Source organism: Balaenoptera borealis (genome assembly GCF_965194805.1).
Source record: "Balaenoptera borealis genome assembly, chromosome: 20".
NCBI lineage: Eukaryota > Metazoa > Chordata > Mammalia > Artiodactyla > Balaenopteridae > Balaenoptera > Balaenoptera borealis.
In genome coordinates, this window is record NC_138879.1 from 59,261,719 (window position 1) to 59,286,513 (window position 24,795).

The window sequence follows — 24,795 nt, forward strand, 5'->3', positions numbered from 1 at the left end:
AGGTTCTGGCCAACTGGATGAAGTATTTTCTGGAAGGTCTCCTTAACACCCCTTTCCTCCATCCTTAAGCCTGAAGTACAAACGCCACGTTTGGGACCACGAAGTCAGGGTCTCACACGGTGGAGCCGGAAGTCACCGGGAGCCCAGGTCCGGAACATCAAGCCCCATGCCGGCCTGGACCACGTACCCAGACTTTCACGCGAGAAATAAACTTGGGTCTGGGGTCAACCTCTATCATTTGGGGGAGGGGGGTTGTCACTTGTAGCCAAATGTAATCCTAAAATGGAGTGACTCTGAATCTAAGGTGATACCCATCTCCCAAAGAGCAAAAAAACAAAAACAAAACAAAATACAAGCTTCTTGACCAACCTGAGAAAGGTCTCATTGCTGCAGACAAAGGAGTCAAATCCCTATCTTTAATTTATATATTATATCTATTTAACATGTAATAGGTATTCCATATTTCCATATAAAATATGTACTTTAAGTATATATTTATATTATATGTGTTAATATATTATGATTAGATATAATGCCTTACTGTATTACATATGTATATTAATACATTAAATTTCTATTTATATGTACATATTTAAAATCACCTTATATAAAATATATTCGTTCAGAAACATTGATCCCATACTCACATTTCAAGAAAATGTCCAGATCTGTCACAAGCCATGTTCTACATCACAGTCTCCATCATCACTAGAGCTACTTTTAAACCATCTATTCAATTTACAGGAGAACCGCTGAAGCTGTCTGAGATTCTGTGCTTTTTGAGTCCAGTGACAGTATCATGCTGTCACTGAAAATGTTATACCAAGTCACAAATACTTATCTGCATGATATCAGGTTGATTCTTTAAAAAACTGTTCTTCCCGTGGGTATATATTTCAGAACTCTACGACCTAACCACCTACTGTACTGTCATGTAATCTTTCAAAGCCTCACGCCAACAACCTATAATGCTTGGAACTCTGAGATCATATCTCATGGCATAAGTACTAAGTTTGTTTTAAATGTGCCTCCCTTTTTCTAGACCAACTCTATAATTAAAACTCTAAAATTAAATCAGAGTCAGGTTATTTTAGTCTGTCTTCCCCAAATATTACTTTGTTATTCAGAATAAAGTAGTTAAGGACATGCTCAGTTAAAAATGACATTTTGTGAGGCTTGCATGTAAGGAGCTTCCTTTTTCCCTAAGAAATAATTCTGGGGAGAAATTAGTCTCATATCCACGCATATTAATTGAGAAGTACAGTTTCTGTATCATTTCAAGTCTTGTTTTATGAACCACACTGAGATTTAATATTTTTCACCTTATGTTCTATAATAGTATAGTTAAAATTAATCCTAGATATTTTATGGCACCCGTGATTTTCTTTCTTTTTTTTTTAATTTCCAGGGTTAACCAGTTCCTGCTAGTATAGAAAAAAAGCTATTGTTCTTTTTATATTTCTCTTACAATCAAATTCCCTTATTCTTGGGTCTAATTTGTTTTTTCTTTTCAATATTTAAACCAAAAGACGTTTTTGCTTAATAGCATTAATACCAGAAGAATGTTAAATGCTAGGGATAATACTTCAAGTTTTCTAGTTTTTCTAGGAACAGTTTTGTGAATTTATATTTTGAGGGAAATTCATCCACGTCCTTCAGTTTTTCAAATGTAGGTGTAGGCTGAATTTTTCATTTCTTTCATACTATAACAATAGATCCTTACTCATTTTTAATATTTTTCCTTTTTTTAAAATGAAAGCTTCTTTATTTATTTTATTTTATTGGCTGTGTTGGGTCTTTGTTTCTGGGCGAGGGCCTTCTCTAGTTGCGGCGAGCGGGGGCCACTCTTCATCGTGGTGCGCGGGCCTCTCACTATCGCGGCCTCTCTTGCTGCGGGGTACAAGCTCCAGATGCGCAGGCTCAGTAGTTGTGGCTCACGGGCCTAGCTGCTCCGCGGCATGTGGGATCTTCCCAGACCAGGGCTCGAACCCGTGTCCCCTGCATTGGCAGGCAGATTCTCAACCACTGCGCCACCAGGGAAGCCCTCCTTTTTTTTTTTAATCAGAGATAATTTCCATTATTTGCCTTTCAAAGAACTAGTGTTTGCCTTATTTATCTTCTTTACCATTTTATGTTTTCTATTTCACTCGTTTCAGCTTTTATCATTATTAACTTATTTCTCTTTTATTTTTTTCCTGTTTCATAAGTTGAATATTTCACTCATATATTTTCAGTCTTTCTTGTCTTATATACTAATAAAGGCATCTATGATTATACATTTTCCTCTGAGTATGGCTTTAGTTCTATTCCATGAATTTTGCTACAAAACTCTCCTCCCTCCGTTTATTTCTAGGTGATTTGTAGTTTCTGTTTTGACTTTCTTTTGGTGCAGAGATTATTTAAAAAGTGTCTCTGAATTCCAAAGCAGTTTTTTTAATAATCATCTTTTTTTTTTTTTACCACTAATTTCACTGGATTAAGATGACATATTGCAAATACAATCACAATGTTTATATTTTACTTTTTGTTTTCTGTGACAAAGCACATGACCAACTTCTGTCAACAATCCTAAGGTCTAGAGGAAGAATAAATAAATTTGCTGAGTGTGCTATTTATAACCTGTATACTTTGCTTTTTTAATTTGTTTCAGAGGTTGAAAACTGGCAGCCTGCAAGGTACAGATATGTTTTCTTTGGCTGGCAAAGTGCTTTAAAATGTATGAATCTCAATGCCCTTAGGCAAGGCATGCATCCTCCAGTTCAACGTGCAATCCTGTCATCTGTGCTGTTTTACACCAGGAATTCACATATTCACGCTGCCCAACTGGTCCCTGTGGGCATCCCAAGTTGGCAACCTAGTTTCCCTGGCCCGTCAAATTAGAAAAGACACATAATTAACATCTCCTGGCATAACATGGTTTTTTTTAAATTCAATTCTTCTTTTACTCCCAGTTTTTGTTCTGCGTAGTTACTTAAAGATTAAAGATGGTCACGTATTTTTGGTTTTTATCAGTATATATCTCTCTTTGTGCTGTTCAACGCTTTTGTTCTTCACTCTACTTTGTCTGACACTAATATTGCTATCTCTGTTTTTAATGGGTGAATTTGGCTTAAGAATACTTATTGTGAGGCTGTTTCTTTGGCTTTGTTGTTTCCACTTCATTTTGTTTACTGTTTATTAACTCTTGGTTCACCATTTTTCCTCTCCCCACTTTGGCTGATTTGGTACTATTTCTCTCCATTCCTCTGTGGCCTGCTTACCCCTCATGATCACCCTCAATCCCTGTTATTTGGGGAAAACTAGCTTTTCTACTCTGTTCGTGGTTACCAGGCGTTCCTAACAGTCCTAACCACACGTTCATCAAAATTAAATAACGATGCCCCCCAATCCCTTGCCAACAAAGACGAGATTACTTTCACAGTAATTCTACATCTGAATGTCTTGAATGCCCCCAGCCGCAAGCCTGGGTTTTGCTGAGGTAGGCAAGAGTTCTTGGTTCTGGGCTATTCCCCAGATTTTCCCTGAGAGGGCAATCCTTCTTTTCAAGAATCCTACTTCACATTTTCAGCCGCATTAGCGTCCTACACTTGTGTGCAGTGTTTCCTGAATTCTTCACCCCCCTCCTCCATATTTCTACTGATCCAGTCACCAGCATCTCATTGGACGTGTGAATATGTGCTCAAGTAGGGGACATAAGTCCTTCATGTCTAAAAATACCCTTCTCTTGCCCTGATTCATTGGACTGACTCACCTTGGCAGGGGGAGCTGCAGCCGGCACCCTTTCTGTCCTGTGCTTGGGGACTTCCACACCCTGCGAGTCCCGGGGGAGGGCAGGGCCCACCTCCCATCAGAGAAGCTGAGAACGTCACCTGCTTGCTTTCCCAGCTGCCGCCCCCCCGCCCCTTGCAGCCAGGGAGGCCGCTTGTGCTGACGTCGTGTGCGCCTGCGCTGGACTCTGACTCCGGAATTCCCGCTGCGCGGCGACGCCGAGACGGGGGTGCTCGCTGGCAGGCACGGTGGCTGCAGCAAGACCCCCAGGTCCCGGCAGGCGGCGGCTCAGGCGCTGGCCGTGGCCCCGGTGCCAGCGTGTCTGGGGCCAGGCGCACTGGCCGCGCTCCCGCACACGCAGTGGCGTGTCCAGCCGGAGCCGACCTTGCCTGCGGTTCTGCGCGCTGCTCCTGGCTGCAGCATCGCCGAGCCTCGCTCGCCAGCCCTCGGGACAAGTCCACCACCACTCAGTGGCCTCTACGAGCTGATTTTTCTTCCTCAAGGAACCGAAACCAGCCGCTGTGGCTGCAGGGAAACACCCAGGCCCGCAGGGCTGGCACGGAAGCCGCGAAGACCTTCAGCGTCACTCGTCCCTACAGATGTGACCCTAGCCCCCAGGGCAGGGGCACCCGGTGCCATCCCCACGCTCCTCAAAGCTGGACTGCCCTCCTGTGGAGAAGCTGCCAGGATTTTTATCTTCATTTCTGCAGTCTAGCCACCAAGTTACGTCTTTTCCCAGAATTCTGTGAGCCCCCTTCATCTGACGTCTAACATTTTCTTTGGCTCAGGTCTTCTCCCTTTACTTATGTCTTCTCCCTTTTACTGATTATTTTATTTTTATTTTTTATTTTTTGGCTGGGCCACGCAGCTGGTGGGATCTTAGTTTCCCGACCGGGGATGAAACCGGGGCCCTCGGCAGTGAGAGCGCGGAGTCCTAACCACTGGACCGCCAGGGAAGTCCCTCTTTATGTCTTCTCCATCTGTTCCTTTTTCCCTGCTAGAAATCCTAGTGTTCAATGATTAGGTCTCCTGGATTGACCTCAAGCATCTTCCCTTATTCACCTCATGGTATCAATATCTTTGTGTTTACAAGACACTCCTTCCAGAAAACTAATTCAGTTCTCAATAGGGGCTGTGATCCTTTGTATTTCATCTTGTAAAAGTGTCATCAGGAATGCTAACTCCTTGAGAATTATCACTTTCTTCTGGTGAATGCTTTCTTCTGTCTCTTTATTCTGAATGTTCAGCTTGAGGTTTCTAGCTCAAGTTAGTCAATCTCTCTTAAGGTGGATCAGGTTTGTCCTTTGCAAAAAAAAACGGTTTGGCCCCCGGCATCCAAACACAGCAATGCTTCTAGGGCAGCGGCAAATCATCACGCATCACAGAGCAAGTTTCATTCTGGAACCCAGCAGTGAACGGGCTGGCACACTGGGACCCCCTCCACCCAGCCATGGGGAACATTTCCGTCTGAGCTCATATCTCTGAGAATAAACAGAGGAGACGCGCTCTTTCCCAACTGCCAGCTCCTCCCTGCTCCAGGTTCCTGGGCTCTAGGCACATGGCTTCAGTAGTTGTGGCTCGTGGGCTCAGTAGTTGTGGCTCACGGGCTCAGTAGTTGTGGCTCGCGGGCTCTAGAGCACAGGCTCAGTCGTTGTGGCGCACGGCCTTAGTTGCTCCGCGGCATGTGGGATCTTCCCAGACCAGGGCTCGAACCCGTGTCCCCTGCATTGGCAGGCGGATTCTTAACCACTGCGCCACCAGGGAAGTCCCAGATTATATGCATTTTAACAAAGCTTTCCTGAATATCTTGTATGTGCCAAGCACCCTGGTACACGGTACTGATGCCAGAACGTATGTAACAGATACCCAAAGAGGTGCTTTCAATACAGCACGGTAGAAAGAGAGACTTGGGAGCACAGAAGGGCACTGGGTCCAGCCCAGTGGGTCAGGGGAGGTGGTCAAGGAAGGGATCACAACTAAGCTGGGTCTTGAGGACAGACCAATGAGAGCAGTGAGGACAGGTCACCCCAACAGAGCTGGTGGACCTGCAGATGAAGAAAGTGCAGCAGAGAGATGAAGCTACAAAACCCAGTAAAATAAACAGCACGTAATAAAACAACAAAGAGTGCACCAGCATTTCAGAAATTAGGGAGGAGCCAATCTCACCCCATCATCTTGAAAAGCGCCATCCTGAGACAGAACAGTTAAGAGGATGAAACCCAGGGCTTCCCTGGTGGCGCAGTGGTTGAGAATCTGCCTGCCAATGCAGGGGACACGGGTTCGAGCCCTGGTGCGGGAGGATCCCACGTGCCGCGGAGCAACTGGGCCCCTGAGCCACAACTACTGAGCCTGCGCGTCTGGAGCCTGTGCTCCGCAACAAGAGAGGCCACGATAGTGAGAGGCCCGCGCACCACGATGAAGAGTGGCCCCCGCTCGCCGCAACTAGAGAAAGCCCTCGCATAGAAACGAAGACCCAACACAACCAAAAATAAATAAATTTATTAAAAAAAAAAAGAAAAAAGAGGATGAAACCCAGAAAGGACTCTATAAAGACTGAGAACAGCGCAGCAGGGATGACAGCAAACGTACCTGTTGTACTATGAATTGTAAAAGATACTAGCACAGCTGTCCACCCCTCCTAGAGGAAAGGAAGCATATCTGGGGGGCGGGGGGTGGGGGGCGGTGAGGGAGGTACTTAGACCATCTCCATTGACCAGCAACCACTTTCCCCTACACAAATCGATGGCAGCTTAACAGAAGACAGCAGAGCCATTCAGATGTGCCCATGCGCTAAAACTCAACATTTCTAAAAGTGAATTCTTCACGTTGTCTCTCACACCCTCCTCCGGATGTCCCTGTTTTCAGCCTCTGTCTCTCTCTCTCTCTCTCTTTTACTGATATCACCATTTTCCCAATCACCCAATCTTAACACACATCACCTTTAATTCATTTCTCCCTTTATGGGAAGAAAGTTAAAATTTTTACTAGATAATACAAAAGATAATTAATGAAGACATTTATCACATTCCTAGAAGGAAAAGCTCTGTACTGGAAAATGTGCTAACTCCCTCCTAGAGTAATACAATTTCGCCAAAATTCAAATTGGATTTTTTGGAAACCAGCTAAAGTGACTCAAATACTCATTTGGAAGAATAAATAAGAAAAACAGTAAAAAAAAAAAAAAAAAAAAAAAATTACAATGAAGAAAACTTGCCTTGTCAGATACTAAGATACTGCATAGCTACAATTAAAATCATACAACCAGTGAGCAAAATATAGAGAACAGAAAATATATTCAAGAATATACAAGCATCTAACGTAAGTTAAAAAATGGCAAATTCAAATCAGCGAGGAAAAGAAATCTTGCTCAGTAAATGCTGCTGGAATAATTGCCAAATGTTTTAAAGACATTTTCTTACAACATATGTCAAGGTACATTCCAAATGGATTAAAGACAAAAATATTAAAAAATGGGAACATGAAACCCCAAAACATCTGACCTTTGGGAAGGAAAAATCTTTCTAAGCCTAGAAACAATGCTAGAAATCACAATGGAAAAAAAAGACTTCTATATTTCAAAAAACTGAATAATTAATATACTACCAAAAAAAAAACAACCCTGTACAAATTATCTGCAACAATATAACAGAAATGGGTTGGCAGTGTTCACATGCCAAAAAATAAACAAGAATAATACTAAAACTCCAATGGAACATTGCGAAAAGACAGCAGTAGACAAACCACAAGAAAAAATGACCAATAAATATATGAAATTCAAGAGACACACAAATTAAAACAGTGAAATACTTATTTGCCTATCTAACTAGGAGAAATCATTTAGGACCAGAATAACACCGGCAAGGCTACCACGAGACCAACAGGACCACTCTCCTCCTACCAGCTGCGTGTATTTTATAACACTTCCCGAAAGGACACAGAATACCTATCAAGAGGTTTACAAATGATCTTATATCTTGGCCAAGCAAATATCTATCTAATAATTTAGCCTAAGGATATATTCAGAAACATAGACACATTAATACATACAACAGAATATCACGGAGATGTTAAGAATATTTGGGAATATTTAATGACACCAAGAAACTTTATGATACGCTGTTAAGTAAAGAAGTCAGGATGTGAATCTGAATACACAATACGGTCTAACTGTGTGAAAGTGCGCATCAAAAAGGCTCAGTAACCACACCACACAGAAATGTCAAGAGTCATGATCTCTGAGTGGCAGGAGGATTATGAGTGATTTTTACTGTCTGGACACAGTTCTTTAGTGTCTTCATTTTCTACAAAATGAGCACATATTAACTTACATAACCAGACAAGACGTTTGTATTTCTAAAAAAACCACCACAACAGCTCCACTGGCTCCCCTCTCCCCACGGGATGCGTTCTAAACCCCTGACCACAGCACACTCACTGCCTTTTGAACCTCCACATCTTTGCCTCCCATCCCCCCGTAATGCTCTGGCAACAACAGAGAGCGAACCAGCCCTCAACACGGCTGCATTCTCGCACAGCTCCACTTCTTGGCAGGTGCTGCGCCCGCTGCCGAAAGGCCCTTCCGCCCCCAAAAGGCCTCTTCATCCCGAAAGACTCACTCGGATGTCCCTCTTCTGTGAAAACCTCCCCAATGTCCCCGGGAAGAAATACTGCTTCCTGGTCTGGGTTCCACACCTCTTTGCTCAGGGCAGCACTGTGGAGGGAGTGCACCGTAACAAGGTTTACTGTGTGTCTTCCTCCCTGTGGTAGACGCGATGATGCCCCAAAGATGTCCACTCCGAACCCCCGGCACCCGGGAATATGTCACGTGGCAAAGCGGCTTTGCAGGAGTGATGAGATTACGGATCTTGACTCGGGGAGATTATCTTGGATCATCTAGGGGGTCAGTATAATCACAAGGGTCTTATAAGAGGGAGGCAGGAGGGTCAAAGACAGAAAAAGGAGATGTGACCATAGAACCAGAGGCTGGAGGAGGAACTTTGAAGGTGGAGGGAAAATGCAGGTGACCTTTAGAAGTTGGAAAAGGCAAGGAAACAGATTTGTCCTGAAGGCTCCAGAAGGAATGGAGCCCGGCCAACACCTTGATTGTAGACATCTAACCTCTAGAACTACAGGCAAATAAATCTGTGCTCTTTTAAGCCCATAAGTTTGTGGATTTGTTACAGCAGCAATAGGAAACTAATACACTCCTGACCACGCCAAAAGCACCTTGGGGCGGGCATGGGGAGGGGAGGGGAGGGGAGGGTGGGACAGGGCAGCAGGGGACACACTCCGCCAACATCAGGGGATAAACGAACCACTGTCTACCTGAAGGAAAACGATGGAAAATAAGTAGGAAAATGAGAGGAAGGAGGAGAAAGAAGAGGAGGAGGGGTTAACATTTACTGAGACGTTAAAGTTTATTGCTAATTTATTTGTTAATGTTTATTAACATTTTTTGAGAACTTATTCCCCCTTCCAGGCATTGTTCTGAGAACCTTACGTTGTTCTGGGAATTCCTTTAAGGAAGTGCTATTATCCCCATTTTACAGAGAAGGAAAACAAAGCAAGAAATTAAGCAACTAGCCTAGGATCACCCAGCTGGTAAATAGGGAAGCCAGGATAAGAATGCAGGAATTCTCGCTCCAGAGCCCAGGCTGTTGAATATTAAGAAGAAACAGCGTACACACACGCTGAGGGACCTGCAGGAATTTGCACGTTTGCGTAAGACACAGGGAATAAATATACTTTAAATTAGGCTGAACTTATTAAAGGACTATTCTCTATTCGACCTGCCATGCTCGGTGCAGCTCTGTTTTCTGCGTGGTCCGACTCACACGTGGACGCAAACCCCGCGGCCTGATGCCGAAGGGGCTGTTTGAAGGCTGCGGGGACGCCGCCTGGGGCCTATCCTTCCCAGGCACCCAGCCCTCCCTCTTACCCCTGCCCAGGCTGTCCGCCCTGTCCGGCAGTCCAGCGCACACTCCCCGCGCGAGGACCTGAGTGGTCAGAGAAGCCCCAGGACCTGTAAGAAGTGTTCTTTTTGGTCAGGAGAGCCGACGGAAGGGAGGTGGGTGACTGAAGGCCGGCAGCAGCACTGACCCCCCCGGAAGCAAATCAGTCATGGTTCCCAGATTACAAGGCAAGGCCAGTGGGGAAACACATCTTTGCAAAGTCTCCCTTCCCTATTTTCAGTAAGATCTGAAAGGAAAACACCTTCCTTCAAGGGGAAAACTTGGCCTCAGGAAAGACTGCTTTCAGGTGCTAAATACCGATGCCTGGCAATACTGCCCAAGACAGAAAACCAGTCCGTGAGTGAGAAGACCAGCTAAGGAAAGTCACTCCGAATCCTGAGAAAAAGGATAATGGGATGAATACAATTTTTTTTTTAAATTGAGAGACATGGAGGACGGTCAGCGAGACCAACCTAAGCACTGCAGGAAAGCCAGGTGGCAAGAAAAAAGCAACGGGAGAAAATTAACCTGAGATAAAGAACAGGGCTAACAGACTTCAGGGATCACCAGTTACCTGGCAAAGCACCACCAGGCGTGTGAGCCGAGCCGGGCCGGCCCGCGGCAGAGGCAGGAGGGAGGGTTCCGACGTCTGACGAGGGCGCTAGAGGCGGGAGCCTAGGAATGACTGGCCCCGACTGGGGGCTCCCCATCCTCCGGGGGGCGCTGCAGATGGAGGTGCCGAGCCCACAGCGAAGGTGCCAGGCTGAGCCGGAGGAGGTGGGGAGGACCCTGGCTGGAAAGAAGGAACCCTGCTTCCCCGCTGCACTCGCCCCGACAGCCGACCCCAGAGGAGTGGGTTCCCCACTCCGGCCGCCTCTCTCAGCCGCCTCAATTCTGCCCTAACTAACTACCTGGACTTAACCCGGGACCCACAGGTTACAGTAAGGACTCAGTCCCCAAGATTGCCTCCCCCCCACCCCCCAGAGGTGCTGTCACAAGTCCCACGTTGTCGCCTGTACTTCTGACCAACCAGCTATGAACCACCGGTCTCACGGCCTCCCCCTCAGCTTTGATCATCGGCTAGAGCCGCTCACTGAATTCCGCAAACAGGTAGATCACCGGTTTATTGCAGACGACACAACTCAGCACGGCTGGATGGAAGAGAAGCCCGTCCAGGGGCCACACCCTCCAGCACCTCGACGCCCTTGGCAGCCCGGAAGCTCCACGGCCCACCGTGAGCAGTTTAGGGAGGTTCCGCTATGCAGGCAAGATTGATGGGACCCCTGGCCATTGGTGGTGAAACCCCTCCACACCCCCTCCCCGCCCCAGGGGTCCCAAGCCTCCGACCCACCGCCCGCTGGTCCCTCTGCCACCAGCCCCGCCCTCAGGTACGGGAGAAGGAGCTCGTTCCAAGTAAGAAAAGACGTTCCCCTCACCCCATCACTCAGAAATCCCACTGGTCTCGGGGCTCTGCGCGGGAGCCGGGGCCCAGAGGCACATGTCTCACCCTGCCAGGCGTCACCAGGCCTGTGGCTCTGCAGGGCAGGCAGTGACCCGGCCTCCCCGCCCGGCCTCCGGCGCACGCGTCCCGCGGGGGGACAGAGCGAGCCAGGCCCCGCGCTGACCTCCCGAGTCAGCCAGGCCCTGTGCGGGCAGGACCTGTGGTCAGCGTGCAGCCAGCTCCCCGCCAGTGAACTTTTAAGGAAGAGAGCTCCGCGTGGTCTTCATCTGCTTTCAGGACATCAGAGGGCTCCCTTCGGGGCAGAATTCGTAACGGAAATGAAAGATTGCCAGAAAAAGCCAGGAAACAGATTCTCCCCTGGGGCCTTCCCCTGGCTGATGGCGGACGACAAAGGTCTGACCACCCGGCCTCAATGTGGGACAGGTGTCAGCACCGTCCCAGCTCCAGCTCCCCCGGGACTGACGGACAGCGGCTGTGACTGCATCACTCCCCCTCTGCCACCCCACTTCCGTGGCCCCCTCACACGTACTGTTTCCACGGGGACCCCCCCATAAACCTGCTGCACACAGATCTCTGTCTCGAGGCCTATTTCCCCAGAAGCAACCAGAACTATCCATTATAACCTCATTACACGTGTGTAGTGTGTTCATTTAATTATTTGATCTTAAAATAATCTTTCTTTTAATTTAGCCTTATTTCGTTTTTTTAACATATAAATTTATTTATTTTATTTATTTATTTTGGGCTGCGTTGGGTCTTCATTGCTGCGCATGGCGTCTCTCTAGTTGTGGCGAGCGGGGGCTACTCTTTGTTGCGGTGCGCGGTCTCCTCATTGCGGTGGCTTCTCTGTTGTGGAGCACGGGCTCAGTAGTTGTGGCGCACGGGCCCAGTTGCTCCGCGGCATGTGGGATCTTCCTGGACCAGGGCTCGAACCCGTGTCCCCTGCACTGGCAGGTGGATTCTCAACCACTGCGCCACCAGGGAAATCCCAAGTCTTATTTCGTTTTAATTCGTCTTATTATTTCTTTAATCAGAGGTCAAAAGCTCAACTGCCAAGAGATCCACACAGGTAAATAAAGGTCTGAAAGGCAAAGTAAGGAGCCAAAGGGAGTGGAGGGAAATATGACATGTGGAGCTCAGGCCCCATCCCAAAACTTCCAGACACTCTGTAAGTAAAGGAGGTTTGCCCATCCACATCCTCTGTACCGTACTTCCGCAAAGACATAATCGGTACACACACAACTCTGCACTCGGCTTTGTTCATCCCCCTAGACATCACATGCTTCTCAACCTTGGGTGTAATCCTGACGGTTCCGTCTGGCGCTACCCAGTGAGTCAAATCACCACAATCACTGAACCATTCCTTCTGTTTAGACGGCTACACTGTGGGGAAGTGACCTAGCAATGCTTGTGACGGTTATCAGATGGGGTGCTGACTAAATGTCTACTGTCAACATTCATGGGCCTAGATTAATTTTTTCTAAATTTGGCTTTCAGGCACTGCTCCTGATACACAGACAATGAAGCATGGCAGTTTCACAGATAAAAGTGCGCACAAGGCTCTCAAGGATAATATAATCCACTCGGTGTTACACAAACATCTTTAAAGTCTAAATAGCAACTTCTTTGGGAATAATGGTCAAAGCTGCCCATTTCACCTAAATATGAAATAAAACAGAAACCTTTAGGTCAGTCAGCAGTCTGCATTCTTTTCATGCCAAGGCAAAGGCTAGACTTGTATTTTAGTATGATTTCCCTTTGTTTCCCAGAGTAGCTCATGCACCCTTATTTGGAAGTTTTCCTTTCTGGCCTGCAATTGGGGGAAAAAAACAGTACTCTAGAAACCCAAACTGCTTTCTAGTCTGGCACCTCCAAAGTACCCCATGGAGTCATGCACTCCTTCTAAAAGGTGGAAGGGGCGTCACGAATGCAGCTCAGGCCCTCATCTGACCAACGTGAAAACCCGCCGAGGTCAAAAAAGGAGAAATGAACCTCCAGGGTCTGTCTCTGAATCCAGGGCTCTGTCTAATATACGACCTGTCACCGAGAGAAGATGCAGTTTATTTCACGCAATCCGTGTAGAATCAACCCCCTCCCTCCATGGTGCACGCTGACTGTCTCATTTCTGAAGCACTCAAATCCGATGCTACAGCCTTGAGGGGAAGAGGGGATTAGAACTCCTTGAGGGATGATACCCAGGATCACACCAGTGACACCCCCCCCTCCCCACACAGACCGTGTCCCCTTGCTTCTTCCTCCCTTCCTCCTCTTCCATCTCACCTCCCTCCCCGGCCCCGCGCCACCTAAGCATCTCCTCTCTCACTCCTCCCGGTCTGGCCCTGCTCCGTCCCGTCCTCTCGTGGAAAGAAGCCTACATTTCTCTACTTCGCACAAACCCCAGCGGCTCAGCCCGGCCCAGCCCAGCCCAGGGGGGCGTTCAGCAGCCACACAAAGAATCTTCCCTCACCCCCCGCCCCCCCCCAGGGGGAGAAGGGAGCCTGCCCAGGCTGGTGGGGAAAGGTCCACCTGGGGAGGCCACATCCGAGCTGAGGCCTGGGAGGATGAGCTGTAGGTTAAAGGTATTGTTTATCTTCCCAATGGCGGCACTTTTGACGGTGATGATAACAAGAGTAAACCGGGACGGTGGCAGGCAGGGTGACCCGCGGCAGGCTGTGAGTCCTGTGACAGGAGCATCCCAGGAAAGGGGCAAGGACAGCGGAAGGTGGGTCACGGGACACAGAGGACACACCTTAGGCAGGAACGGCACGTGACTACACAGGTGCGCACTGAGGCCCCGGCTAAGGCTCACCTGGACGGCCCTTCAGCCTCCTGCGGTGTTGTCATTAACCGGGAACAAGAAGAGATCTCCAGAGATGGTAAACATGTCTGTGCCCTAAACTTCACACTCTTTCATCAACAGGAGAAGCACCTCTGCTTTAGACACATCTGGCAGCTTTGGTTACTGGTTTCCAGGTGCGTGGGAACACACTTGCGGCAAGAGATAAGTGGCGGGGGGAGTCCAGAGTGTGACCAGCACATGACCCCGTGTGGACTGACCACAGCCATCAAGGAGCCCCAGGGCACCCCAGAGTCAAGGCTGGGGACAGAACTGACATGGACAGTGACGACCTGAGTAAACAAAAGGAGGACGTTGGTAACACTTCTGGGGATGATTCTGGATCCGAAGTGGTTAGCATAAGACTCTGGATACCAGAATTTATTACAGAGAAGAGGTTGTTTTAATGTACCGATTTCATTAAAATGGAATCACTGTTATCTCTTCATTTTCATTTTTTCTTTTTTCTTAATTGCCTAGAATTACTGATTGAAAATCCCTACCAAGGCAGAAAGCACAAAAGCAGAAAGCCACAGAAGATTAGGATGCCAGGAAAGTTGTGAGGGACACACACAAACACAACACACACAAAGGCACACCCCTCCCCAACATTGTGAACCTGCAAAAAGACACTATTCTGTCACATCTTTGGTCTAGCTTGCAAGCATGTAATTCCACGTAACTCTGGCACACTGTAATGCACTCAGACTGAAGAAAGAGCAGAAGAGACCAAAATAAAACTACAAGCAGATAATTTTCATGATAGTTCTATGCCCATATGAGCCTATGAATAGGCTCTTTGTTTATCTGTTTATAAATCAGAAGAGAAGGTTAGACTGCTGATAACTTAACCTTCCAAGTTGTTTTGTTTTGTTTTGTTTTTTAATGTGGCTACTGGTGCCAGAGAGAAAAGCAAGACCATTTATTTAGAGGAAGGAGATGAATTCTTTGGCAGATGAAACAAAGGGGATTTTCAAGGGCTCTGAAGGTGGTTGGCACTGGTTTTTTCCTGGATATAGTTTCAGGTCAAAACTTAAGACTTTACTTTCCAAGTTGATCATAACCCCTAATCTTAACACTCATCGTAATTAGGTTTAATTTGGAACAAGCAGCTGGAAATGAGGGAGGATAAGGGGTAAAGGAGAAAAGACTAGAGAAACAGAGCACGGGTTTTACAAAATGAGCAGGGGCAGAAGGACACTGGTAAGAGAATATTTACGAATAGATCTGACTTATGACGGGGGATGGCCTCTGTGACAGGCAGGGAAGGAGACGATGGGGGCAATGTCCTGGCCAGCCCCCCAGGGAGTCCTCAGCTCAGGATATCTGGCTTATCTCTGTAGTGGTCTGGAATGCAGAAAAACTCTTTCTGTGAAAGAAGCTTTTCTGAATTTCATAACATTAAATGATTTTTTTAATCTCAATTTTAAATATTTGGCCAACCGCATTAATTTTGAAATATCAAACCTACTTTCTCCTGAGAATTCAAAAATTCCCTGGCAATACAGGGGACAGCTGCCATCAAGGTCTTCATAAGGATACACGGAAACCTTCGAAATTCTCCATGTTTTAATGCTGCTTCTATGATACTACTACACAGTCTGGTCTCTGCTGATTGGAGCCATAACAACACTTAAAGAAAGTAAAACAGGATTCAACAGACTAGAAACCTCATACCTAAAGCACATTCGGGCAGCACACTCCCCAGGTGAAATCCCAGTCTCCTCCATGCCCAAACAAAGTCACAGAACGTTAAAGGTAGCAGAGAACCCTGCACGCACACCCTTTTTCACATACAAGGCAACAAGGGACCAAGAAAAGCTTTAACTGATAATTCACCTTTCCTGATAAAAAACTTTTTTCTCCAAGAGGCGGATTTAAGAAAAACCTGATTGAAAATTTCATTACAAGGTGAAAAATTTCAAATCCATCACATTATTCTGCCTACAAAGAAAAATCATAATCTCAAGAGCGATGCCCGAGAGGCATTTTACAAAACTCAGCAACTGTTTCTGAGCTTAAAACCTGTAATATGTGAAGGACAATTCCTCCGTGTAACAGGGGACATCCATCTCGTGACCACGGGCACCCAGCTCAGAGTGGAGAGCTCGCAGTTCATCACGGAGGGCCGCACCACCCATTTCTCCCCAGGCTCACGCCATGAATGCGACCTTTTAATAAACCCTTGTTTCTGGTTATCACTAACTTAAAGAAAGCTACTGTCCTACACACATCTACATACACACATGGACACACGTAGACGCATGTTCGCACATATAGGCACATATACGTGCATTTCCAAGCTGGTTACCTTACTGTATTCTCACTAGTTCTAATCACTTTCAGTTGACCTTCTTGGCTATTATAACAGAAGAATTACAGTCTCTATAAATAATGCTAATTTTGTCTCATTTTTAATAAACCTTAAAAAAAAAATCTTACTGCCTTGGCTAGTCTATCTGAAAACAACGTCCTCTATGGGCACCACTGTTTTTTTCCTGACCTTTGAAGGAATGTTTTTAGTTTCCTGTTAAGCATGGTGTGTGTGGCTTTCAGACCATTTTATTTATTATCTTAAGAAAGAATCCATTCATTCCTATTAAATGTTTATGAGGTAGATGTTAAGTGTTATTAAATGCACTACTGACATACAGTAAGATGAATTTTTTCCTCTTTAAATTTACTGATGTTGTAAATTCTATTTATATAATACGATTATTGTATTCTTGGAATGAACCTTTTTTTTTTTTTAACCAGTGGGTGTAATATTTGAAAAAGGCATCGCTGGAGTAAATTTGGCTTATATTTCAGCCGGGATGTGCACTCCATACTGTCCTCTGGGTTTCTTTTTTCCTCTCTCTCTGAAAGCCTCTGGTATCAGGAGGAGCGTTGATAGTATTAGCACTGCTTCTGTCAAAATAAATTGAAATGCTCTCCATCTTTTATGTACTTTGGAGTATTTTTCAAGCTTCTGTTATTTGAGTATCACCTTTGCATTTTTGGCTGTATTTGCATTTACCTGTCCTATTATATATTTAATATTTTCCTGCATAAACTTAATATCGACTCACTTTTTTTAAACCTAACCTTGTCCTAAGCAACACAGATTCGATGAACTAGTTACAATTTTTCTAACACATTTTAATTTAATTATCAAAATAAGAACTAGTCATCAGTATATACCTTAAACCATTATCTACACCTTCTGTAATATAATAATCTTTGGGAAACGATACATTAGACGTCTTTAAATAGCACAGAAATTCTATTTTTCTGATCTTTGAAAAACTCTGCCTGTAACACCATCTGGGTTCAGGATTCTTTTTGGAGCTTTTTTTCTTAAGTCACTTTGTGATGTCTTCCAAGATGATTTTTCTGCCCAAGTATCTCATTACTTCATGAATTGATTTTGGTAATTTCATTTTCCTAGAAAATTTCAATTTCATCAAAAATTTCTATTTTTTCCTCTTTTTAAAAATCTCCACATCTCTGATTACATACATTCTTACATTACTAATTTGGGGTATTTGTGGGGGTTTTTTTCTACGTTTAACTACAGCTTTATCTACTTCATTGTTTTAACAAAGGACCTACTCTTAGATTTTTCAATTCTAGAGTTTTTTTTTTCTTTTTTGTTAATTCATATATTCATTTAACAAATATTTACTAAGTGCCAACCATGTGCCAGGCCACCTGCCAGGTGCTGAGGGTAGGAGAAGGGGGAACAGACGCTGTCATAATTTACTTTATTAATTTCTGCCCCTTTAAAAAAACTCCCTCCTGTTTTCCCAGATATCTTTTGTTGTTTATTTTCTAATTTTCTGCACTTCATTTATGATAACAAAAGCTTTCAGAGAAATGAATCTGCTTGCTATTTGTAACTTTATGAAGTATTTCATAACTATTTTTCTAAATGATGTGAATTACAGTTTTCAGTTCCTATTTGCATCAATTTCCAAACAGTTTTTTCTTTTTTTTTTTTTTAGGTATAATTGACAAACAACATTATATTAGTTTCAGGTATACAACATAATGACTGGATATTTGTACACACTGTGAAATGACCACCACAGTAAGTCTGGTTACCATCGGTCACCAACACTTACAAAATGATTTACCCTCCCAGCAACTTTCAAATGTGCAATACATTATAATGAACTATAGTCACACCATGCTGTACCCAGATGGATTAAGTTTTTAAATTTTCAATTTTTATTCCTACAGTTTTATTGCCTTACAATCACACAGTGACCAGTAAAATTTCCCTTAAGAGATGGTAATAAGGTTTTCTTTCTGGTCTAGAACAGATCAGTGTTTTAACCATTCCATGAACAATCTAGGAAAACTGTAAGACACAGGTTGAAGTCTCTCATTTCACATGTGAGTTTTTTTAGGCATTTCTAATAGCTTTTGCTTTAATCACTTCCACGGTTTTGCTAGTTAGTATACTGCATTTTGTAACTGCTACTTTTTCTCCTTGAATTGTACTTTTATCAATAAGGAAGGTCCTGTCTGATTTAAGGTACTCTGTGGTGTGTGTCTTTAACTGATACTACAGTCAGCTGTAAGCCAGGCAGAGGCATGAGCAATAGCCACAATTAAATCACATTTTGCTTTACTATCAAGAAAGACACCGCCTTAAGAGACAGAAAGTGTTAAGAAAAGCAGGCAGAGTTGTATCAAGTCAAAGGTCTTCTGAGTCAGATGGGAAAACGTTTACATATTTTAAGTCCCAAAGACATGCAAACCCTAATCAAGTGATACGGCCAGCTGTTTGAATGGAGGTCTCAGACTCCTGTCAGGAGCTACAGGAATTAAGTAAAATATAATTTGAATCTAAGGTACATGGGCATTATGACCACTTCCTTCTTCAAGTTTTGAAGTTAGTGTCACAGAGAGATTACAAGGATTTTGAACCTAGAATTCTCTACCCTATCAGTAAGGTTGAAGGCATAAGAGAGATATCCTCAGATAAAGGTTGAGACAGTGCATCACACGTGGATTATCTTTGCATGGGCGCAAACCCAACTGCTCAAGAATGTGCCCCAACCACAGCAAAAGGTGCTCTAGCTGGTATGGGTAAGAATCCCGTCCCTGTTCCTGCCAGAAATCTCTGTTGGTTAAAAAACCACAGCAAAAGGTGCTCTAGCCGGTATGGGTAAGAATCCCGTCCCTGTTCCTGCCAGAAATCTCTGTTGGTTAAAAAACCTCAGCAAACTAAGAAGGCAACCCCAAAATTATATGGGATGAAATCCCAATACCATTTATTATTTGGAATAAAACACTTAAGTAAACATATTTTAATTTGAGAGGTTAGAATCAAGGAGAGAAATATTCAAAATAATTAAACAAGTAGTAATAGTACTATGTATTAAGAAATACCTGCATTTTGGAATTACGTGTTTTAATGTTTAGGAGAACTGGACCTACCAAGAGTTACCGATCAGCCTCAAGATTCTAATTTAAAATGTGTAATTGAAAGTGTGCATCTATATACACACACATATAAAGAGAGAATGTGTGAGTGTTTGGGGACGTATAAGAGGACTTAAGAAACACTATATTTTTAAGAATAATTATTAAATGTATAAGACTTCTAAAAACTGGACTTGTTTGTCAGTCAGACTTTAACAGGTACCTAAATATATTAAATAAACACAATTTAAAATATTTAAAATTTATTAACCAAGTTTGAAAACTTGGTTAATAAATACTAATCAAATAGTGATTAATAAATCACCCTTAGTGATTATTAAATTTTACTTGAGTTATAAATAGAATAACAAGATGCTGAATTGAAAGCTTTCTTTAGAATTCGTTTCTTATTATTCACAACTTTAATTGACTTAATTTTAAGAATCAAACTAACATCGGAATATGCTTTTCTGCAGCATATATATTTTGTTTTTTGTTTTAATCTAGAGGAGGAGGCTCTTTTTTTAAGTGAGTTTAACCCATTCACATTTATTATAGTAACAAATATATCTGATATTCTCACCTTTTTTTTTTTATTATGCGTTATCATTGATCTTTGCTATATACATCTTTTTAATCCTAAAAGGCTGCATTTTCCAAAGTATGTCTCTCAGGACACTAGTTCCACTCTGAAATTCTTCTATGGAACAAAATACATCTGAGAAAAATGCATGCTATATTCTCTTCTTTGTGACTATTGTAAAAACTCTGATGAATCCTTGAAATCTAAAACTAAGGACAAGAGAAGCCACTAACTCATTTGCTCAAGCCCTCCTACCAACTCCACTCCCCTCCTCCCTTAACTCAAAACCCCAAACTGCTAATGAATAAGATAAAACAGAGCACACACACAAAAAAATTGGAAATAGAAAACAGAGTTGATGAAATTTTAGAAGTCAATAGGAAAACTGGAAGAAAAAGGTGAACATAGAGATGATACAATATATAAAAGTTCAGCAACAGAGAGAATCACAGGAAATATTCCAGCCAAAGCAAAGGGAATGCAGGAAAAGAGAAAAAGGATTCAAGAAGCAGTGGGTTCACCCGAAGAGTGAGACAAGACCAGAAGGCAACCAAGTCCAAACGGAAACATTAAGTCAGAAGGCCTAGAATAGTAACAACTAAAGCTTACCGGGCACTTTCTGTGATGTGTGAGCCTATTCTAACCCATCATGTGTTTCAACCTATTCATGACCACAACAACCCTAGAGGTAGGTTGTTCTACTATCCCCTTTTCTAGAGCTTAACTCACTTGCCCAAAGTCTCAGAGCTACTAAGTGACAAAACTGGGATTTGAACACGGAGTCTGGCTCCAGAGCCCAAACTCTCAACCACCAAGCCTTGTGTCTCTAAGAAGAAAATGAACTCTCTGCAACAATCTATAAAATCAAGAAGGTGGATAAGAGGGTAAAACCATGTTAAGATAATTTTCAAAGTATCAATAAATAACTACACTACTTTCCAATCTCCTTACTCGTTCTATTTTTCTTTTGAAGTAATATTGTCTGTCACAGATTATAAGTTAAATGACCTAAGATTGCATTTCCTTCTCTTCTACATCTAAATGCACTACCTGATTTTCCAGCACATAATATACATGGGATCCTAATATTTTAAATGCTGATTGGTTTTCAATTTTTAGAATCAACCTACAAACACGCACAGAAGATTTAATGATACTGATTAGGAAACAGAATGTTGTAGCCATGTAAAAATAAAGGTTGAGAGTAGGCCAGGATAGGGTATGGAGGATGTAGGGGAAAAGGCAGAAGAAATTTAAAGACAGCATATCCTCCTTTACCTAGCCAAGGACACTGTTTAAAGTTGGTTACCGTCAAGAAATACAAGTGGTAAATAATAAAAGATCTCCTTAGTATTTTTGTTTTTTGAATGAAAATTTCATATAGTAAAGTTAAAAGAATTTTACAGTGAACAACTAAACACCAACAACTGTATTCCACCATTAACACTTTACTAACAATAGATTTAGAAAATTTCAGTGTGACTTGAACGACTTGGGGGAGGAGAGGAAGACAGCAGTAAAAATGTGCTGAATTCCTCACCTTTCACAGTGACGGTTAGTAGACAGCCTTCAAAGCTAATAAGTCAAGAAATAGCATAGGTATAGCATATTATGTAGAATTACAGAGATAACCACCATTTCTTTGAAATGCATCAAAAAATAAGAGGGACTGACGGATGGATAGCAGAATGAATAGAAGGATAAAGCAAATGTAACAAAATGTTAATTGTAGACTCTATGTGGTGGGTCTATGGCTGTTAACTATATATATCTTTCCATTTTTCTGACTAAAATTTCGTAAGAAAATATTGACACAGATGTGGTTGAGAATGAGCTGTCTTCCAGGCTCGAGCCTGGCCGGTGGAATGCGGCTGGGGACGACGGGTACCCCGTCCAGGCCCGGCCCCGCCAGCCCCCGCAGGACCCTCACGCCCTCTCCCCCCTCCTGACCGCCACCAGAGCCAGCACAAGCGGGGAGCCAGACCCTGAAGACGACGTTCCCCAGCCTGAGCCTCTAAGAACCATACAACTCCCTGGACGGCCCCCACCTCCCCTTAGACTGGGGCGTGAGCGAGAAATCAACTTTTACTGTCTTAAGGGGCTATTTTGGGATTCGTCTCTAACCACAGTTAGCATTAACTATAACCAGTACTGAGTGGAACCTGAGGGAGTATGGGTAGAAGCTTTTACTTTTGTTTCCTATCATTGGTAGCCACTGTTTAAACACATACATGCAAATTTAAAGCAAAGAGTAAGCAGATATCAGCTAGTTGTGAGACTGGGAAAAGCCTTCTAAGCTTCTAACCCTAAGTAGAAACTAACGCCTCCTTTAGCATACTGGGTACCTTTGTGTGAACATAAAATGGCAAAATGGCACCCCTTCCGATGGAGTGATACAACCCCACCTGGGCCCACTATTTTCTTTATTCCCAGCTGCCTTTGAACAGTGCACGACCTGCGCGACTACACACAGCAGCCCTCTCTGACTTGCAGGCACCAACAACCTGGTTGGAAACTGAAAGACTGTTAACTGAGACCTTTTAGGAAGTAAGAGGTGTGGTCAACACGTTCTGATTCCAGCTGCCCTCATCCGTGCAAACTTTCATGCCTTCTGCTTGATTCATTTCTCCTGTCCATACTGTAACACCACAGCAAAAGTGACTCATCTCAGAGGATCGCAGACCCCACAAAAGAGACTCTTGCTGTCACAGCAGCCAATTCCAAGGCTAGAAAAGCAGCAGCAGCTGAGAACTGCCTTCGGCCTCAGGCCTGCCCGCAGAGGGGGCTGGGGTGGGGTAGGGGTTGGAGATGGGGCTTTTACCTCATTTACCCTCTCATAGCCCCTCCCTGTCCGAGTAACCGAGGTCAGGGATCCGAGGGAGTCAGCCAGGAGGTGCGCCACTTGGATCTCCATTCGACAAAGACCCTGGCGTTCAGCTGCAAGGACTGGGGTTAGCTGACGCTCCAGCTGTCAGTGCCGCTGGGACTCAGCCTGGCTCCTGGGCCTAAGGCACATTCCTCCCAGGCCGCCTCCAGCAAGAGGACCAAGGACTGGCCGTCACTGCCCGAGTGGGGGCTCCTCGCCTGGGCGGTCTGCTGGGGGCTCCGGGCAGCGGGACAGGACTTGGTGGGACCTGCACGGTTCTCTGCCCACACCGGCTGCTCCCTCCTTTTCCTTTCCCAGGTGCTGCGTCTGCATCATGGTCCACAGGCTTTCCAGGCCCGGTCCCGCTTCCCACCCCTTCCCTCTCCCCTCTGATAACCCTCCTTCGTTCCTGATTCTGCTTAAGGGTCTGCGCCTCAGAGGACAAAACTGACAGGACAGAAGACGGGTGTGAAAATCATACTCGGGCGTTTGTTGCTCTGCCTCGTCTACCTGTTTCCACCGCCCGCCCTTGGGCCCTGCTCCGATGAGCCGCCAGAGCACTGGCTCTGGTGCCAGCCCGATGCACCACACCTGCCAGTGGGAGGCCCCACCGCTTCCCTGCGAGCGAGGTGGTAGAGGGGACTGAGGGTTCGTTAATCTTTAACGAAACTCTCATTTCCGGGATCTCATTGGCGCATTCTATAGCATTTCATCTCAGCATGGAGATCACCTAAAGTTATACACACACTTTCAGCCAACAATAGTCTAGCATTATAATCTTTACTAAGACTTTCTAATTGGGTATCTCTACTCGCGGCAAATCAGCCTGAGTTCCCATTCTGAAATTACTTGCACTCTGAAAAATGCAATAAAATAACTCACTGGCATAAAGTGTCCTTCTCGTCTCCTATCCATCAGAGCGCTTTAAAAAGCAAGGTCGGACTTCCCGGGTGGCGCAGTGGTTAAGAGTCCACCTGCCAGTGCAAGGGACGTGGGTCCGAGCCCGGGTCCGAGCCCTGGTCCGGGAAGATCCCACATGCTGCACAGCAACTAAGCCCGTGCGCCACACCTACTGAGCCTGTGCTCTAGAGCCCACAAGCCACAACTACTGAGCCTGTGTGGGGCAACTACTGAAGCCCGCGAGCCTAGAGCCCCTGCTCCACAAGAGAAGCCACCGCAGTGACAAGCTCGCGCACCGCAACGAAGAGTAGCCCCCGCTCGCCACAACCAGAGAAAGCCCGCGTGCAGTAACGAAGACCCAACGCAGCCAAAAATAAAATAAATAAATAAATAAATAAATTTATTTAAAAAATAAAATAAAATACAAATAAAAAGGTCACTTAGAAATCAGAACACAAGCACCCGAATAACTCTTAAAAACTCTAACAAAGGGCACAGTCTCTTCACAGTTTTGACACTAAAGAAATAATACACAGAGCCAAGTGTGTACTACTGAGAGGTGTTTTTAAAATGTTACATATCCTTCACCTAATAGCTTATCACAGGGCTGTTTATGACATAGGCAAATCTGCATTAATTTGCAAATGTTGGCTATTTTGCCCAAAGAAGTTTGGATAAGCGCTGTGTAGTTTAGAAAGTCACCGCTACGTAATCAATGCAGTAACCCCATCTCCAGAGTTTTTCTTCGCGGTCTGTCTCCCTGTGTGGCAAAGTTTTCCACCCTGGTTGTCATATCAGTCCAATGTCCCACAGCTGCCAGCGAGGCACCCACCACCACCCAGTCTCAAGGATGCGGCCTGGCCCTGCCTGGCCTCCCTGCCAAGGTGAGTGAAGAGCAGTGACCCGAGGCTAAGAGACCCAGGTCTTAATTAACGGCCCTGCCTCCAATGCGAGGGCTAAGTCACCTGGACAAGTCGCTGCACCTCTCAGAGCTTCCATTTCCTCATTCAAATT

General features: G+C 44.6%; 1 protein-coding gene across 5 annotated transcripts in view; it reads right to left on the bottom strand.

The window, feature by feature from the left end:
- Positions 1-24,795, bottom strand: part of SPECC1 (sperm antigen with calponin homology and coiled-coil domains 1) — a 253,018-nt gene that overhangs the window by 115,453 nt on the left and 112,770 nt on the right. The window lies entirely within an intron of this gene.